Source organism: Balaenoptera acutorostrata, chromosome 18, assembly GCF_949987535.1.
Source record: "Balaenoptera acutorostrata chromosome 18, mBalAcu1.1, whole genome shotgun sequence".
Classification (NCBI taxonomy): Eukaryota; Metazoa; Chordata; class Mammalia; order Artiodactyla; family Balaenopteridae; genus Balaenoptera; species Balaenoptera acutorostrata.
The window spans coordinates 72574222-72593684 of NC_080081.1; the positions used below are offsets into that span (position 1 = coordinate 72574222).

Genomic DNA, 19463 nt, shown 5'->3' on the forward strand with positions numbered 1-19463 from the left:
GAAGAGCGGTCCCCGCACCGCGATGAAGAGTGGCCCCCGCTTGCCGCAACTGGAGAAAGCCCTCGCACGAACCGAAGACCCAACACAGCCAAAAATAAATAAATAAATAAATAAATAAATAAGAAAATCCTTTAAAAAAAAAAAAAAAAAAAAAAACTAAAAATAGAATTACCATACGACCCAGCAATCCCACTACTGGGCATATACCCTGAGAAAACCATAATTCAAAAAGAGTCATGTACCATAATGTTCACTGCAGCTCTATTTACAATAGCCAGGACATGGAAGCAACCTAAGTGTCCATCGACAGATGAATGGATAAAGAAGATGTGGCACATATATACAATGCAATATTATTCAGCCATAAAAAGAAACGAAATGGAGTTATTTGTAGTGAGGTGGATGGAGTTAGACTCTGTCATACAGAGTGAAGTAAGTCAGAAAGAGAAAAACAAATACAGTATGCTAACACATATATATGGAATCTAAGGAAAAAAAAAAAAAGGTCATGAAGAACCTAGTGGCAAGACGGGAATAAAGACACAGACCTACTAGAGAATGGACTTGAGGATATGGGGAGGGGGAAGGGTAAGATGTGACAAAGAGAGAGAGTGGCATGGACATATATATACTAACAAACGTAAAATAGATAGCTAGTGGGAAGCACCCGCATAGCAGAGGGAGATCAGCTCGGTGCTTTGTGACCACCTAGAGGGATGGGATAGGGAGGGCAGGAGGGAGGGAGATTCAAGAGGGAAGAGATATGGGAACATATGTATATGTATAACTGATTCACTTTGTTATAAAGCAGAAACTAACACACCATTGTAAAGCAATTATACTCCAATAAAGATGTTAAAAAAAAAAAAAAAAAAAGACTGTTGCAAAAGATCAGGTAAGGGATGCTGAGGACTTGAACCAGGCCAGTAGTAGTCGGGGTGCAGAGTCGATGAATAAGTTACGAGGTAACTGAAAGCCACTGATTAGATTTGGGGTGAGGGAGAGAGATGACTAAGGACTACTCCCTGAGTTCTAGTTTGGGCGATCAGGTGAATAGTGAGGTCACCAACTGAGAGAGGGTGCCAGGAGATAAACCGGTGTAGATGGGAAGCTGGGTTCAATTTTGAGTTTGTTGCCTTTGAGATGATAAGACTCTGGGAATCTGTGCCTCGCAGGCAATCAGATAAACAGTATTGGGATTGTAAAGATGGCTGTGCTGGGCTCTCCTTTGGGGATTCATCTGTGACATAGAATAGGACAGGAGCAGATGTGACTTGCTTATTATTTACAAGAGAAGAGTAAGAATTCACATACATTATGTTACATCACAACACAATTCTCTACAGAGCCTCTGGATCAGATCTCTTCACAACAGAAGACCTCTTAAGGTCTATCAATAGACCATACCTTGAAAACGGATGCTTCAGGGAAACAGGGGGCCGAGGGAGGGTTTTCTCATTTACTTATTTTAAATAAGGGGAGTGGGAGCACACTCATGGGTGCTGGGAAGAAACAGAAAGCGACATCAGGAGACTCAGAAGAGCAAGAGGATGATGAGAAGCTGAGTCCTGACAGATTTCGGGGAACAAGGTTGAAACCCAGAATATGACAAGGGGCACCTTATGCTCTGAAATTAGGGAAAATTAGGTAAGCAATGGTGTGCTCCCCACAAAGGGCGTGAAGAAATGTCATAGCTATAGGAATCAGGGAAATTTAAAATTTTTGTTGGTTATAAATGAGTTTATAATAAACTTTAATAATAAATTAAGTTGGACAATACATCTGCTGGTGAGATTATGGGAAAATAGGTACTCTCATGTTATTGGCGGATCCATACTAATAACAACTTCAATCCAAATTACAAATACATGTAATTCCACTTTTGGAAATTGGTTCTGCAGATATACTGGCTTATATTTGGAATAATATATATACCAGGTTATTCACTGCAGCACTGTCTGTCATAACAAAATGTTGGAAACAACATAAATGACCATCAGTAGGGTAGTAGGTAAGTAAACAATAGAACATGTATAGGGACTTCCCTGGTGGCACAGTGGTTAAGAATCCACCTGCCAGTGCAGAGGACATGGGTTCGGTCCCTGGTCTGGGAAGATCCCACATGCCATGCCGTGGAGCAACTAAGCCACAACTACTGAGGCTGTGCTCTGGAGCCCGCAAGCCACAACTACTGAAGCCCACGGGCCTAGAGCCCGTGCTCTGCAACAAGAGAAGCCACTGCAATGAAAAGCCTGCGCACCGCAACGAAGAGTAGCCCCGCTCGCTACCTGCACACAGCAACGACCCAATGCAGCCAAAAATAAATAAATTAATAAATTTAAAAAAATAGTACATGTATCAAGGGAATACATGTATCTTTAAGAAACAGCAAAGACCTTCTCTCTCACTGACATGGAAAAATCTCTAAGATATATTAAGTGTAAAAAAGCGAGTTGCAAAACCATTTTTATCATACGCTACCTTTTGTGTAAAAGAGAGGTAATCTATATTCATATTTGTTTACATATGGATAAGGAAAACAATAACTGTGGTAACTTGAGGGGGTAGGGGAGGATGGGAAACTGGATGCATAGGGTATAGGGAAAGGAGGAAGGCTTTCACTGTATAGTTTTTACACTTCTTATGTTTTATATCATGTGAATATCTATTATATTAAATATATATACTCAAAAAATAACTTAAGCACTAAAAGAAAAAAATCAAGCATATTTAAGATAGGGAGCTACCCTCACAACTCTTGGTCATATATAGTCTAGCTTCGACCTAATGCTGTGCGTAGACCATTGTTTATTCTTTTGCACATTAACCTTGTAACGTTCCCCCCACCCCCCAAATTTGCCTAAAGGTGTTCTATAGTCTTTTCTTTTTTTTGCCGCACCACGTGGCTTGTGGGATCTTAGTTCCCTGACCAGGGACTGAACATGGGCCCTCGGCAGTGAAAGCGCTGAGTCCTCACCACTAAACTGCCAGGGAATTCCCTATATTCTTTCCTTATCATTTATTACTATTTCAAAGAAAAGATAATTGCTTTTTTTTTTTTGGCCAGGAAGTTTAAAAGGAATACAGCTTAAAAAATATTCTGAACCCACATCCCAAATGATACTAATGAAAAATAAAAACAGAGACAGATAAAGATACTCATGTAATTGCAAAGTGACCTCTTTGGGGAGCAAGAATTTCAGAAGCAGATAAACAGAAGCAGCTCAAATCTGTGCATTCTATGGTAGGAAGGCTAGAAGCCCAGAATGAACCAAAGTTAAGGGTATAAAGGAACAATGTGTTGAGCTAAAGATGTGTTTTCAGATACATCCAAAGCCAGCGTCTGGGTCGCAGCTTATGAATATGCACTGAATGAAGGAGGGGTGGATTCAGGACTGGGGTCAGAGTACTGAATTACTCAAGTATTTTGTGTCTATCTTCTTAATCAGTCAGCCTTATTTTTAAATTACATGAGTTAGAGGGAATAAAAGCCTAGTATAAGTAAGAGATAGCAAGAGAGGGCCCAGCCACTCTGAGTTCCAGCCCTCAAACCCAAATAAATCATAAATGAGCATCCTGAAAAAACTGTAGATGTGATCATGAAACTGCTGTTATTAGTCTTGGAAAAATTACAACAAAAGGAAGAAGTGGTAAATTCCAAAGAAAGGGGAGAAGCATATTCCAGAAACAGCGAAGCTATAACATGGATTTTATGTTCAAATCCAAGAGCAAATTATAACACAAGTAGTTTTTCAGTACTTTGAAAAAAAATCAGTAATCATTACGAACTAATAGTTGTTCATGAAATTAACCTCTTCTCATATTGGTAGATTAAAAGATCACAGAAATGTAGCAAGGAAGTTTGCAAAATCTTTCATTAAACTTTCATAGATAATCCAGAAAAATATAGGCCTGATACCGTACTTAGGGGATTCATAATCATACAAATGTCTTTTTATGTGCCTCACACATAGAAGATTCTCGGTAAACACCGACCTATTGAATGAATGTATGAATGATTAGTCTTTACTAGTTGCCCCTCCCCAAGGCAGTTCATTCCCTTTCCTATGTTCTTAGAGCACTGAGTTCACAGATATGTCACACGTCATATTGTAATTATTTTTTATGTGTCTGTCACTCCCACTAGCACATCATAAAATCCTCCAGCCAGAATCTTATTCATCTTTTGTCTGCAGGGCCCAGACTTATGCCTGAAATAGCATAATTAGCAAACATAATTAGTGTTTGTAAACAAAACAAACAAACAAAAAAACCTAGAATAGACATACCCAAAGCTCAGAAAGGTTGGGAATGAAAGTACTAAACTCTCTTTATAAACAATAACATGATAGGACTACCCTTCAAAAGGAAGTATAATCTTGAGCTGGATGAATAAGGAGCCCATCTGTCATTCCAGCAGCGCTCAGAGCACATCGGAGGTGTCGGCACCATATTTTAAAAGGAAACTTGATAAACTGAGGCTCACAATATTGAAAAGTATCAAAACAAGCTCCTATGAAGAATGACTTGAGGGACTTCCCTGGTGGCGCAATGGTTAAGAGTCTGCCTGCCAGTGCAGGGGACACGGGTTCGAGCCTTGGTCCGGGAGGATCCCACATGCCGCGGAGCAACTAAGCCCATGCGCCACAACTGCTGAGCCTGTGCTCTGGAGCCCACGAGCCACAACTACTGAAGCCCGTGTGCCTGGAGCCTGTGCTCTGCAACAAGAGAAGCCGCCGCAATGAGAGGCCCGCACACCGCAATGAAGAGTAGCCCCCGCTTGCTGCAACTAGAGAAAGCCCGCACGCAGCAACGAAGACCCAATGCAGCCAAAGAAAAAAGAATTACTTGAAAACTGGGAGATATTTAGGTTGAGAAGAGAAACTCAAAAGAAACATGACCAGTTTCTTCAAGTATTTACAAAGGAGCTGTCACAACGAAGAAAGACTGGATTTACTTCATGTGCCTTCAGAGCCCAGAACCAGGTAGACGGTACAGGAGGGTGAATTTGGTTATGTCATGAGGACCAGGTTCTAGCAATCAGAGTTGTTCATTAATGCAATAGACTGATTTTTTAAAAGTATGAAAACCCTTGTAACTGAAAATTTCCAGAAGAGGTCAAAAAACCATTTAACAATCCAACAAGTGGTTAAATATTGGGGGTATTACATAGGGTATTCTTGGGTTGGAAGAAAAAACAGCTGAGGCCACCGCCCAGCTTACTTCTAATGCATGATTCTATTATTATCTTCAGTTTATATACCTCACATTTCTGTATAATTTTCATTATAGGCACTGTGTTTTCTATCTTAAGATTCTTTGCCACTTTTACTTTGGTTAAGCTGTTTGAATCTAACTACTTCTATACTGTGGAACTATCAATAAACATGTTAACCATTACTTCCTTTCATCAGTAGATACTGGTTTTCTTAAATGTAAGTGCTCCCCCTTTTTCCAGTTAAACTACATAGGTAAAGTGGTTGTCTTCTTTTCAGAAAAATATGGTATTTAATTGCCATCTTTCATCACACCTTCATCCAGATTTCTTTTTCTGCTTTTTCTCTTCACAAACTCACAGCCTTGATTTCTAGCTACACTCTAAACAAATCTCACATCTCCAGAGTATGCCTCAAAATTAGGCATTCAAATACTTCTAGAGTAAGCCATTAAGAATATAAATAAACATTTGAATAAACCAACTGTAAATATAATTGGTCGACTGTTACATTTTTATCTCTAATTTTTGTTATGTCTTTTCTAGTAAGTACAATGTCTCAGAGAGAACTTTTCTTTGTGGAGCGGTTTCCAAATGTAGCTTACTTCTCAATATTTTCCATACAATGTCCATTTGAGAAAAGAGAAATAAATGTAAGTACCATTTTATGAAGAAACTGGATGGGGGATAGAGAAGTAAGTGACTAGATATACTTCAGTGAATAACTAGAGTACAAAGTAGAAGAAATTGTTCAATAATATGGAAACAAGTAAAGAGTTATGACTGAAATATCATTTACTGGCTGATAGTGTTTGAGGAACATAACAGAGCAAAGAGCTGCCTCCTGTGTGGATCTCATGACACCGTGTTGACCTTTACTGGAGAAGTGTTCACAATACTGTGATCATTACTAAGGAATGCATTCTCCGTCCACTTTGCAACCTCAGTCTGAGCCTTTGTAGGGCTTGGAACATTGGAGATGCTTAATGTTTGTTGAATGAATACATGGATGAATAAATGGACCTAGATGCAGGGCAGTAGCATGGTGGGAAGGTTGAAATATCAGCAATAGATGCCCTGGTAGTTAAACTAGACTAGAGGAGTGAAAAAGTTAATGTCAGCACTGAACTAATGCAAAGACCTGGAGGAATGAATCTCAAGGGAACAGAATGGTTTCCAGGGAACAGTGGGGCAGGCCACTCAATCCCGTGTAAGTCAACGAGGTGAAGAGAGTGCGTCTATGAAATCAAGGCAGCAGATGTGTGCCAGACTTCCACAGCTGGCTCACCGGTACTAAAGGAAACAGTTAAAATCAGCTATATTTGGAAAGGATCTGCTGTGTACATGCTCCTTGGAGATGGAAAAGAACTCCCAAGGTCATCACTCCGACCTCAGCAGAACTCCAGACAGAGGCAACCGTGGACCACAGGGTCTGTGTCTTGCCCTGTATCCTAAGATGGCACTTTGAGGCAGAACTGGGATTGGAATCCAGATTTCCTGTCCCTCGGTCTGGATGTCACTTCAATTCTTTTCCTCATACTCCAGAAGAGAACCCCATTTACAACTCCCGCGTGACAAGGGACCTTAAAGAGCTCACCTTCCCGCCAGGCTCTCAGGACTGATAGACTTCTACCTCAAGATTTCTTTAAAACTCCCAGAATCATTTGCCAGGGTTCTCCCACCACACTGCCCCTTTAACAGGCCCTTCATTTTCCATCATAATCAGGTTTCCTAAGCTTATGTTCATCCCTCCAAGTGATATAATATGTATTTCAAACCATTTTATAACAGGGTACTATAACTATCCTGTTACAGTGTTAAAAAGGCTTCCAGTCATGGTTTGAAACTGAGTGCAAATCTTGTGCTGGGAACAGGGAGCTGGCCGAGGTGTGGCCGGTGGTCCTGAAGCTCCATACATGTAAATGGTACCCTATGCAACTCCCGTGCTGGGTGGCATGGGGTGGTACGGAGCTGATGCTGACAGCCTGGGACTGGGCCTCGGTGCGTGGTTCCGGGCAGTGAAGCCCAAGGAATGCGTTATCTCCACCCATCTCACAAGGACACATTTAATCAGGAAGGATATTAAATTACTCAGTGTTAGTTCTCAGTTTGACTGAGAACCCACTGTGTACCTTAAGTTTACTGGCCTTTAAGAGAACAAATGGAGATTGTAGAAAGCATTAGAGACCTTGGAAAACATAGGTGTTAACTCAGCCTAGGGGAGGGAGTCCTATGCCAGGTTTTCTCAGAGGAAAAATGACTCTGTCGGAACAGAATGTTTCGGGTGAAACTTTACTTAACTGGGATTTCTAGTTTTATCCTTCCAGGAATCGGCCAGGATTCATCTCCTTCAACCTATGAAGTAAGCTACTTTATAATTAAAAACTTGGCAGTGGTCTTGACTAAGGAGTGGATAAGGGCAAAAGAAGCTTTGTTAAAGGAAAAGATTATAAAATACCCATTGTTAAGGAAAAGAATGCAAACATTTGAGGTAATTTGCTCAAACCAACATATTCATTTATTAAACAAATCATTTCACTTCATGACCGTACATGTCTCTTTAAGAAAATATCTATGGTCACTTCTAGAAAGTACTCTTAACAATGGAAATGAAATTTGTTTTTACAATAAAATTGCTATAAAATATTTTATGCCGTATTATGTTAACATTTATTAGTTCATCTTATTGAAAAACAACTTCTGCCGAGTCCTAAATTCTTGTCATCTCATGTTACATACAGTTCATAACAATCACAGAATCTTACAGTTAGAAGGTAACTGAGGAAACGGGCCTGGGAGACTCGCTCTTCTAGATGAGGGTTCTAGATAAGGGTCCTAATACACACTGATGCAAAACATGGTACATAATTATTCATAGTCCCGTCAAAATATTAACACGAGACATGAAAGAATTATTACAGAATGACTGGGCCATGAAAATGAAGTTAGAACTTCTGCTTTCTGCAGTGTTGTGGAGAACATCACCAGAAAACACTCCTGTTAAAATCACTCAGATGTGCTTGCTAAAGTACAATATGCAATTGTTAACATGCGTGGCTAAGTCTGTAAGAGAGAAGAGGAAATTTCAGGGTTCCTAAAATGCCCCAGGAACTGACAACCAGTGAGACATGAGGTGACATGACGGTGGCCCTGGGACACAGTAGCAGGGAGCAGTGGCTGGTCTTGGGAACCTAGGAGCTTGGTCAGTGTGGAGTCAGGAAATCAGAGTTGGGGCTCATGGCAAGACATAATTTTGAGCAGATATATAAATATATAGTGGCACTACTAAGACATTTCATAGAAATGAAGTTTACCAATGTCAGGAAACAATGGTTATTTCTTTGGAGGGAGAAATGGGGAAGAGACAGAGATGGAGATTTAGCTGTATCTGCAAAGTTTAATTTCTTACATTATCAGCATCTGTTTTATTTTGAGGGTGGGTGCATAGGTATTTGACATTGTATTTTTTTATTCTTTTTTTTGAAGCGCTTCATAATTATTTTTTTAATTTAAAGAAAAAGCTCTAAAGCTATATAAACCACAAATAAAATAAAGGAAAGATATGTTATGAGTTAAAGGAAAAGCACATCCATTCTTGGGAGAGTCAAGGAAGCTGGTGTCCTGATCTGATGATGAAGAGCTTGGGGGTCCACTTGCCAGCCGGCAGGTATTTTCATAATCAACTTTCAGACTTTATAAGGTTGGAGGTGCTCTTTAAATGATGGAAGAGTGCTTGGAAAATCAGAAAGAAATGCTTGGCGGGGTCAGTGCAGCAATCCATGAGTATGAAAAGAGAGGAGAATAAGGAGTTGTCTTTGAGCAGATCAGCACAGGAATTGCAGACAGTGTTGTTGTTACTGTTGTTTACTTAGTTTTTTTTTGTTTTTAAGAGTCCTCAACTAGCATCTGCAATATGTAACACTATTCTACTGAAGTGTGCGCGTGCGCGTGCACACACACACACCCCTAAATGGAGTACACTATACCTAAAAAAAAGGGACAAATGAGGATTCTGGGCTTCTTACCAAATTGTAATTTCTATTTTATGCCAAATTAGTCTTCTAAAAAGATTTCTAGGAAGCACGCTGGAGGCCAAATAAGAGTTTCAAAATAAACTTCATGTGTTCTAAAAAATGGCAAGATCTACTTAAAGACAATCCTTCAAAATCCCTATATGATAAAATCTGTTTCCTATTTATGTGAGTTATAATTATAACATACTTGGGGTAAAAAAGAAACCAGTATGAAAATAATGAGATTACCCACAGAAGGGGCTAAAATGTCAACAAGTGGGAAATAACTAATCAGTTTTGTAAGGATCAGAAATGCTGATTCTGGGACTTCCCTGGAGGTCTAGTGGTTAAGACTCCATGCTTTCACAGGAGGGGGCACAGGTTCGAGCCCTGGTTGGGAAACTGAGATCCTGTATGCTGTGCGGCGAGGCCTAAATAAATATATAAATGGAAACGCTGGTTCTTTCCCTTTCTATTACATTTCTGGCGAGTTCCTGCCACACATTATACCTATTTTTCTGCAGCTTTCTTACTTTTAGGTGAAGTTATGTTTCCTGCATACTCCTCTCCCACCTATTTACCTCTTACTTGAGACACTGTTCTGCTATAGGCAATCTTTGGATCTCCCCTCTCCCTGTGATTACCTCCTGCTTACTATAATCATTACACACCCAAGCAGCATGTAAATCACCAGGCCAGGTAAATCATATTGTCCTCATTTTACATGAGGAAATGGAAGCTCTGAGAGGTTAAGTCACTTGTCCAAGGCCGGTTAGTTCATCAGTGACAGATACAAGTCTCAAACCCCACTCTTTCTGATTCTAAAGCATTTGCTCTCTACCGCACCTATGGCTTCATTTAAACAAATATTTAATTAGCACCTCTTCCGTGCCAAGTATTGTGCTAAATGCTTGATATACGGTGTTGCACACAAACTACAAAAACAGAAATGACCCCTATCTTCACACAGACAACACTCTTCTCTCTGAAATGTTTCAAGAAATCTAGCGCTACAGAGGCTCTGGAGCCACCTGGGCCAGGAGGCCGACATCAGTGACACTAGCTGGCAGGGTTTTGTTTTTTGTTTTAAATTTCTGAGATTTTCAGCATAAAGTCCCCAGGGACCACCAAAAAAGATGCAGGCATATTTTGCAGTCTGGGCTACCCCTCTCTTCCACACGGACATCTCATGTGTACATGGCCCCTTTTTGACAATTGCCCCCGACCTTCATTTGCAGCCATGATGGATGCCAGTTTTCACCAGATTTTATTCCGTATTGTATCAATAATTTGGCACAGACTATGGGTTCTTCCACAGACTGTACTCTGAGGTGTTGGATCTGGGGCACTTCCCCACCAGGGCAGACTGAGTGTAAAGGGCTCAACAAATCTAAAGTTGAAATCTGTCTGCATGGTGGGATCTTGGTCATTTAACACTCCTGTGTCTCGATTTTCTCATTCATAGAATGGGGACAATAAGATATGTGACTCATAGAGCTGTTAAAAGGATTAGATGAGAGAATGCCTCTAAAAAGCCCAACACCATGCTGGGCACATAGAAGAAACTTGGTAAGAGTTATTTATAATTCTTGTCAATATTTCATTTACAGACCAGGATGAAATCAATCATTCATTTGTCCACTTATTCATTCAACACATGTTTGTTGAGTCCCCCCAGATGCCAGGCAGTATTCTAGGTATTCTTAATAAAAAGACAAGGTTCATAGTTTTTATCTTCAAGAAGCTCACTATCAAATGGGGAAGAGAAGCAAGTGACTAGAATGTTAAAACCAAGGTTTGCAGAGGGCTCTTGGGAGTGCTTAGAAAGGGACCCAACCTAGCATGGATACTAAGCTTCCCAGAAGGGCTCATGCCCAAGCAGACTTCTGAAGGAGCCTGGAAATTATAGGGCAAGAAGGGCATTGGTGAAGTCTATTTCAGCCAGTGGGGAGGGACAGCGTGAAGGTGAGGGATGGTGCATGAATGCTGGGTCGGAGGTGCACATGGTGAGGAAAATGGTGTCACTGCTTTGGGTTCAGTGTGCCTGGAGTGCAGAGGTGAGTCTGGAAAGTTGGCAGTTATCCATATGGGTACCTGCCTCATGACATCAGGCCTTTGTGAGGCAACCTTATCACCTGAGCCAGGCCTTTCAAGAGATAAGGCTTTAAGAGGCAAAACTATTCTCTGTGTCTGTGAGTGTCCATGTATCATCTCTGAGAAATGCAGCCCTATGATCTGCTGGAGTCAAATCTCTGAATAACAATCACATGTGAAAATAGATAAAGACATCACTCACTGAACAATCGTGACCTTCCAGCCATCAGGACTTTGCTAAAGAAAAATATCTCTAAGTGCATAACAATGAGTTATGATAAGAATTCCATCAGTGTTTCATCAGTTTCAGCACCCAAAAAATGTGGTCATTATTTTCTCTATGGGAGGTGACATTTGATGACATACTTGGCTATTTCACTAGATAAGAAATGAGATGCAGGAAATGTACCACAGCTATTGGATGAGCAGAAACGAATTAGCTGCTGTTACTTGATATTTTTATAGCTTTTATTTTTCTTGAAAATACTTCAAAACATATGATTAATAAAATGCAGGATTCTGGAAAATTCCATTTCTTGGTGGTGTGGGAAAGGGGAGTATGACTTAGAGGAAAGAACCCAGGGGTACAGTTGCAATAACTGCTTACGTCATTCCCCAGCTAGAAGCCTGGATCATCCCAATTTCTCAGATTTCGTATTTTACAAGCCAATAGATTTTTCTCCTATCAGAATGGAATATCTGGATATATAGTGATCATCTTTTAAAATTTGACACATAGATCTTAACTACAGCATTATTTCCCAAGGGTTAAACACACTATTTTGATTATTCTACAATATTTCAAAAAGAGGTTTTTAAATTGTCCTTTTTTTATCTTTTATAAGCTACTACATTATGATTTGTTAAGCTAGACATAGTCCATACAAAATAATAGTTGCATGAAAACCAACATTCTCTAGTAGTGATAGAACTTTGAATCTTGGCCTATAGAAACATAATTTATAAAAAGGTCAGTACCCTGAGGGGGAAAAAAAGGGCTAGTTGAAATTCCTTTTTCTATTTTCCTTTCATAATCTCTAAACATAACATTTAAACTGTCATCATGAATGCACACATCTATTTACATGGCTGTAAATCTGTCAAACTAGAGCCATTTGGAGAGATTCTCACAGAATTTTTTAAAAGCCTCAGAGTTGATAACAAAGTATTGGCTCAAGAGCCAGGAGACAGAAGTTATTTTTATCACTTTGCTCCAAACTTACTGAAATACCTGGAACCAACAAGTGTGCTAAAAGTGACCTTGCTTCCTGCCTGATTTTACGGGAATATTCTGGGAATCAGAAAATAATTTTAGGACACTTAGGACAGCTTATTTGAGAAAGATAAACATTAATGCAAACATGTCCTTATACAGAATCTGTCTAATGTGTATTACTGCTGAAGAGTAGGAGTTTAAAAAAACCCCAACAAACCCAGAGATTTAAAAGATTGGCTTGCACTTTTCCTATTCTACATTTTAGTTAGCAGCGCCACCATCCACAAAACTGCAAAATCTAGTAATGTTGGTTAGAGGTAGGGGGATGGGAAAAAAAGAAACTAACTCTTATTAGTTGCCTACAATATACTACACTTACATGTGTTATCTCTTCTAATCTTCACAACCATCCTACTTAATACATGAGAAAATGAGCTTAGAATGCCTAAGCAACATGCTTAAAATCAGAATTACTGGGATCTACTTGTCTGTTTCTTGATTCCATATTTCCTCTGTCTTCACATCCCTGGAGCATGCTTCCAATAGGCCACTGAGCCTTAGAACTGTACCTCCTCAATATCTCTTGAACGCATGCCTCTGTCTTAGTTCAGGCTCTTATCATTTCTCACCTAGTCTAATACACAGGTTTCCAATGGTTTCTCTGGCTCTGAAGTTTATTTTCTCTTGTACAAGTATGTGTAATCTTAAGAGTTATTTTTTTCAGGAACACAAATCTGTTTATGTCATTCTTATTGTATGTCTCTCTTTCTCCCTGGATCATGAGTTACTTATTAATAAGGGTGACATCAGCAAGATAACAGAATAGGAAGCTCCAGGCCCTTGTTCTCCCATGGAAATACCAAATGAACAACAACATATGGACCAAAGTAGCTTTGTGGGAACTCTAGAACCAGTTAAGCATCCACGGCAACCAAGTGAATGCCTAACCAAGAAAAAGCCACACTCAAAACAACAGGACATTTGTGACTTTTTTGCTCACTTTTACCCCACCCCCTTCCCAGTGTAGCATGATGTGGTCAGGAGGATGCCATCCAATTTCTGGTCCCTCCTTCAAGACAGAAGGAAAGAGTAGAACTTGCTTGCAACATTCTGGTTTGTCTGGGGAACTGGTTTCTTTCTGGCCTGACTCAGAGCATTGATGGGAATGGTGACATATTCTGTATATCAGGTTGGAGGCTGCTGAAAGCAGTGGTGGGTGAAGTGGCCTGTGACAACTTCAGGTAACTGCAGACCCATGGGCACCTGGGGGCAAGAGATTACAGGCAGAGGAATACAACAGAACATCTAAGGTCCTGAGAATGAGCAGGGATAAGACTCATAAAAAATTAAGAGATTTAAAAACAGCCATGTATAAGAGAATTGGAGGGGGAAAAAAGCAGGGAAGACATATCCCCAGAAAAAGTCTGAGAGAAACTTAAGCCTTCATTCCAGGCTGATTAGTGAAGATCCTCCTCTGTGCAGAGCCAGTCCACAAAGACTGACTGAGAAAATGGTTTTTCAAATGCCTAATTTTCAACAGAAGATCACAAGACATACAGAGAAAGAGGAAAACATGGTCCATTCAAAGGAACAAAATAAATCTCCAGAAACCAACCCTAAAGAAACACAAGTCTCGGACTTGCTTAACGAAGATTTTAAAACAATTTTCTTAAGTGTGCTCAATGAGATAAAGGAGAACACAGAAAGACAATTAAACAAATTTAGGGAAAAAATTCATGAACAAAATGAGACTATCAACAAAGCGATCAAAATTATTAAAAAAGAACCAAACAGAAATTACGGAGATGAAAAGAAAATAGCTTGATTGAAAAATTCACTAGAGGGGTTCAACAATGAATTCAAACAAGCAGAAAAAAAGAATCAGAAAACTTGAAGATGGGTCATTTGAAATTATTGAATCTGAGGAACAAAAAGAAAAAAGAATGAAGAAAAGTGAAGAGAGCCTACAGGACTTATGAGATACCACTAAGCAGATTAATATAGGCATTATGGGAGTGCCAGAAGGAGAAGAGAGAGAGAAAGGGGCAGAGAATTTATTTGAAGAAAAAATGGTGAAAATGTCCCAAATTTGAGGAAGGACATGGATATATACATATAAAAATCTTAATAAACTCTAAGTAGGATAAACCCAAAGAGACCCACACTGAGACATATTATTACCAAACTGTAGAAAGTCAAAGACAAAGAGAGAATCTTGAAAGCAACAAGAGAAAAGTGGCTTGTCATATACAAGGAATCTTCAATAATATCATCAGTGGATTTCTCAGCAGAAATCTTGCAGGCTAGAAAGGAATGGGATGATATATTTAAAGTACTGAAAGAAAAACCCGTCAACTGAGAATGCTATATCAGGCAAAACTGTTATTCAAAAAGGAGAGAGAAATTGAGACATTCCCAGGTAAACAAAAGCTGAGGGAGTTAACACTAGACCTGCCCTACAAGAAATGCTAAAGGGAGTCCTTAAAGTTGAGACAAAAGGATGCGATTAATAGATAGTAACTTGAAACCATATGACTGTAAAAGTCCTCTGGTAAAAGTCAATATACAGACAAATATAAAAACTTGAATTCTTGTAATTTTGGTTTGTAACTCCACCATTCATTTTAAAATAGGATTTAAAAGACAAAAGCATAAACAATGATTATAAATCTATGTTAACAGGTACACAATATATAAAGATGTAATTTGTGACATCAATAATGTAAACTAGGGGTGGGGCAGAGATGTAAATGAGTAGAGTTTTTGTATGCAATTGAAGTTAAGTTGTTATCAGTTTAAAATAGATTGTTATAACTCTAGGATGTTTTGTAATCTCATGGTAACCACAAAGAAAATATCTATAGAATATACACAAAAGGAAATGAGAAGGAAATCAAAACATGTCACTGCAAAAAAATCAACTAAACACAAAGGAAGGCAAGGAAGGAAATGAGAGACAAAAAGCTATAAAACTTACAGAAAACAAATAACAAAATGGCAATAGTAAGTCCTTCTCTATAAGTAATTGCTTTAAATGTAAATGGATTAAACTCCCCAAATCAAAAGACGTAGACTGGCTTAATAGATTAAACAAAACAAAACAGGATCCACCTATATGCTTTCTACAGGAGACTTACTTTAGATCTAAGGATTGAAGGACACAAATAGTTGGAAGTGAAAGTATGGAGAAAGAGAATCCATCCTAATATAATCAAAAGAGAGTGGGGGTGGCATAGTAATAACAAAAAATAAACTTTAAGTCAAAAACTGTTACAAGAGACAAAGAACTTTGTATAATGATAAAAAGGTCAATTTATCAAGAAGATATAACAATTATGTATGCACCAAACATCAGAGCTCCCCAAAATATGAAGCAAATTGACAGAATGGAAGGGAGAAATACAGGCATACCTTGCTTTATTGCACTTGACTTTATTGCACTTTGTAGATATTGGCTACTTTACAAACTGAAGGTCTGTGGCAACCCTGCTCAAGCAAGTCTATTAGTACCATTTTCCCAACAGCATTTGCTCACTTTGTGTCTCTGTGTCACATTTTGGAAATTCTTGCAATATTTAAAACTTTTTATTGTTATTATATGTGTTATGGTGATCTGTGATCAGTGATCTTTGATGTCACTAATATGGGTCACTGAAGGCTCAGCTGAGGTATGCGTACCTCAGATATTGCAGGTTCAGTTCCAGACCACCACAGTAAAGCGAATATCACAATAAAGCGAATCCCACAAACTTTTTGGTTTCCCAGTGCATATAAAAGTTATGTTTACACTATACTGTAGTCTGTCATGTGCAACAGCATTATGTTTACATGCCTATATTCATTAAAAAATACTTTATTGCTAAAAATGTTAAGCTTTGTCTGACAATGCAGGATTGCTACAAACCTTCAATTGGTAAAAACTGCAGTATCCGTGAAGCACAATAAATCGAAGCATGATAAAATGAGGTATACCTGTAGTAGGACACTTTAATACTTATGAACAAGTTCTAGTGCACTGCCTGGCATGTAGTAGGTACTCAAAAAGAATTTACAGAATGAATGAATGGATGAACTGGTACGTGATTCTTCTATGAATCACAGCTATTGGTAGGGGAATCAATGTGGAAAAATTATCGTAACAATACAAATTACAAGATTTACTAATATAGAAATGAAGATCGGATTAAGCAAGGTGATCCTAGTATGATGGAGAGGTCAAAATCAGTATTTGGGGACTTGGAAGAAGTATACATTTTTAAAGGCATTCAGAGGAATAAATAAGACATATCGCACTTAGAAACAGTGTCAGTGGCTTATATGATAATATATCCATGTATTAATATATTAATAGATTATATTAATAATTTAAACTTGAGAGTAACATGGGTGTAAATCATTGTAATGGGAAGCACAATAGTTACTGTTAGGTGTTGGTCACCTGACTGTGAAGATTCAGTGCAATAGACAGAGCTCTCTGTGTTCCTGCAGGAAAACCTACCTGGGGTTCACTTTCCTGAATGATTGTTTAACTCTGTGAAAGTGAAAGTGAACGTGACTACAGGTAGAAATAATCCTGATGTTGGCCTGGACCAAAGAACTTTTCAGGTTTACCCGAGTCACCCTTGGAAACCTCAGTGTGCACAAACAAAACTTCTGCAGACTGGGAGTTCCCAGATAGGAGAGGAAGACAAGGTGAATAAAACCAACAGGATTTGCACAGCTTTTTTATGGGGCCTTAACTACTTCACTTTTGGCAAATAAACTTGAGGCTTTGGAGGAAGTTGTTGATGGAACCAAAAGACAGATTAAATCCTTCTGTGGGCTGATTAGTGTTGCTGCACCACCGATAACAAATATCGCTTTGCATGAGCAAAGATGGTAGCTCCAAAGGGAGCCAGACATAAAGGAATTGTGGCAAAAGTCATGAGAGGGATCGGGACAGAAAGTGTGAGGGATGAAGATGAAGACACTAGCACCGTCAGAAAACTCGAAACACCAGCCTTGGAAGTATCTTTTTAACAGAAAGTTTCCAGTTGAAACTCCTGTAACTGCCCATAATGGCCCTTTACGTCTTTTTTTTTTTTTTTTTTTAATATTTATTTATTTATTTATTTTGGCTGTGCTGGGTCTTAGTTGTGGCACACAGGATCTTTAGTTGCGGCATGTGGACTCTTAGTTGCGGCATGCATGAGGGATCTAATTCCCTGACCAGGGACTGAACCTGGGCCCGCTGCACTGGGAGCGTGGAGTCTTATGCACTGCACCACCAGGGAAGTCCCCCTTTACGTCTTTATTTCATTTTACTGATGAAGAAACCAAGGGACAGAGTTCACACGATTAGCAGACTTTTGTCTCCCAGAACCAGTAGATTTTGTTCTTTCTGATCACTTTAAAGGTGTTATTCTTTTAAAATTCACATAATTAAATAGCTATGGTATTCTATATGTATGTGCTTTGGAATTCCAATCTGTTCCCATAATGATTCTCTTCTTCTATATAGTGAATATTGGGTAAATTCCTCTTAAAGAAAAACGTCTGACAACAGATGAAATATTTAAGTAGTAGCACATTTCTCACATTCACTAGAAAGACAGACTTAAGAATGAGCTAATTTATGTCTTCTGAGTAAAGAAGCGCCAATAGTATATCTGGAAATAGGCAGTACGCTAAAACTTTGGGGCCAGAATCAATCTTTGCGATTAGACCTTTTTCAGATGAGCAAACTGACCTCAGGAGAGGTAAAGTGAGCTCCCCAGAGTCTAGCTGTGAGTTACAGAGCCTGGATGAAGAAGCCCAGGTATTGGTGTAACCTCAACAAAGGTGATTGTTTCAGCTTTAGGAGAAAATATAGCTCACTCTGTAAGTCGCTGAACTCTAAAAATGAAGAGGTTTTTTTCACAGCTATTTCTCTATATTCCAGTCATCCAGAGCACACCCCAAGCCTAGAGACGATGGGTGGTCCCAGAGAAACCAACCTAAGAGTGGCACCACACCTCAAAAGATTAACGTGGAAAAATGTACTTGATTACGGACATGACAAGTCAGGAAGGCTTGACCTGCCAGGAATAGGTGTGGGAGGAACTGTTATTAAATATTTATACAGCACTGATACACAATAAGTATAATTGTGCCAAACGTATAAAGTCCTTGCCCGAAGGCTTTTGCTGCCAGCTGTAAAGCTGGTTATTCCTGACATATCTGTTGTGTTGCTTCATCAGGTAAACAATCCATTCCATACATCAGAGAACCATCATTCTGATGAGCTATCTTAGGAATAAGACTTTATATCCGATGATTTAATACAGAAGTTGCAGATACTTGTCACCATATTAATAATTTTAGGAAATTCACTTTGATTCTCTGACAAGCTTACATTTATCTCTTTTCGTTGAGTCTCTTTTCCTTCTTGCTACTTAATTCTTCCACACTGTTGCACAAAACACAGTTCTCTGCTATTGCAGCATGCATAATGGTACCAGCAAAAGCGAAGTACATTAGAAAGTTTTGTTTTGTAAATCTATGTTAGCCAAAAAGAAATTGTCAAATAATTCTAGCCAATCATGGATGCAGGAGCAAAATAAGTTAATAAACGGTACTGACTCAAAACATCAGGCAACTTGATGGACACATACAGAGCTGACATCGGTTTTAACCAGGATACAGTAAGTGGGGAAGGGAAGTGGAAAAAATGATGCAGCCTTTGATGGAAAAAGATTTTATGCAGCTCACATGAGGCTCAGAAGATGCTGCATTATACTTCTCACTTACTTAAATCTGCAAAGGATTTGAAGCAACTAATACTATAAGCAAAAAATCTTCTCGAAATGGGATATATTAAGGCAAGAGTAAAATAACAGGAGTCCAGGTGATGAGGGATTTGGAGAGAGGAAAATAAACCACTTTCACTGGAAAACTAATACTAAGG

General features: G+C 39.0%; 1 protein-coding gene across 2 annotated transcripts in view; it reads right to left on the bottom strand.

Moving 5' to 3' along the window:
* The window catches only part of FRY (FRY microtubule binding protein), a 420573-nt gene that overhangs the window by 284159 nt on the left and 116951 nt on the right, over nucleotides 1–19463 (bottom strand). The window lies entirely within an intron of this gene.